Here is a 1,517-nt window from a genome sequence, read left to right on the forward strand (position 1 = left end):
TGATGTATGTAATAAGAAAACATTTTGACTTTTAATATTTTTTTATTAAAGCATAAAAAAGAGGAGCAAAAAAGCCATAAAACTAGTGGGATATTTGACGTTGTTTTTGTGAAACTAATGTATCAGTCTGGTTCGATGGTAGTGGTTTCAGTTCTTAGTGAACTCTCCAGGTATTCATGAGAGATTTTTTTATGCAATTTCATTGTCCCTGTGGTCCATCCTTGAAAACAGTTGTTCACAAATATACATACTATCAAAAAGCAATAACATGAATAAAGCATGACTGTGAAGCAAGGAATATTTCTCTCCATTAGGACTGTATTTATGAAAGTCCAGTAAAGAGATATGATAAGATTTTTGAGTTGAATATCTGATTACAGCTCTGTACATTCCATTTGAAAATTTGCAGGTCATTTATGCTTACTGAAAATGGAATCACAAATACATTAAAGAAATGATAATTTGTTTGCTATCTGAAAATTGTTCTCAAATTCCTTTATCACAGTGGAAAGCACGGCTGCATATTTTTTGCTGTTCACGGGACTGTGTTTAGTTAATGTATCAAAATACAATTATTTGCCATAAATTCAGTTAGAACTGCACTGTTCCCTTCCTTTGTCCTGGTTTCAGCCCAAATAGTATTAATAATGCACCAGCGTTTGGGCATTGTTAAGTAAGGGGTGCGCTCTGGCCACCGCCACGATGGCATGGGGCAGGGGCAGGCTGCACTGCAAGCTGAGCTGAGCTGCACGTGGCCCATATGGGCTATGGATTGCACTTGCCTGTGGTATTCAGTTGGTGTAGCACGCCTGAGAGAAGAGAGCTAAACATCTTCTCTTCCAGCCTCTAAAAAGTTGAGGGATTCTTATACTTCATATTTTGTGCTCTGTGGGTAGGTGAAGCTGCCTACCGTGACCTTGACCCGAGAAGTGATCAGAACTCCTACAGGTCATCTTCTGAGGCCCGAAGTTGATTCCATTAAATGCGAGTCAGTTTTGTTCTATCTCTGTTTTCTAATATGAATTTCTAAAACAATGCCATGCCGTTGGTGTTATGGTTTGGGTTTGGGCCCACGTTCTTGATAGAAATAAGCAAAAAAACGCAGTTTCAAATAAAACGTGATTTGTTGCTACCTTAAGTAAAAAAGTTGAGCTGTAGACTGGTAATGATTCTCTTGCTCTTGCTCTATTTTCACTTTATGAGTTTCAAACCAGGTCTTGATTAATCCAAAGGCAAATCCAAATTTGTCTTACAATATGGGCATTATCATATTATCATATTATTAATTCTATTTGAATTCGTCAGTTTACATCAAGAGGAGTGCTTGCTGGTACTCTATTCACTGAAGAGTGACATCAAGCATACAGTTCATTCACTTGTAATCATAAAAAAAAGTCTTTATATAAGTCTTGCTATTACCTGCATCCAAATCAGTGTCCTCCAGACATTCCCTGATTGGTGTGCACATATATTTATCCCTCTATCTCCATTTCCATGAACAGAAACAATAGGGTTTT

This window comes from Meleagris gallopavo, chromosome 5, assembly GCF_000146605.3.
Source record: "Meleagris gallopavo isolate NT-WF06-2002-E0010 breed Aviagen turkey brand Nicholas breeding stock chromosome 5, Turkey_5.1, whole genome shotgun sequence".
Lineage (NCBI taxonomy): Eukaryota > Metazoa > Chordata > Aves > Galliformes > Phasianidae > Meleagris > Meleagris gallopavo.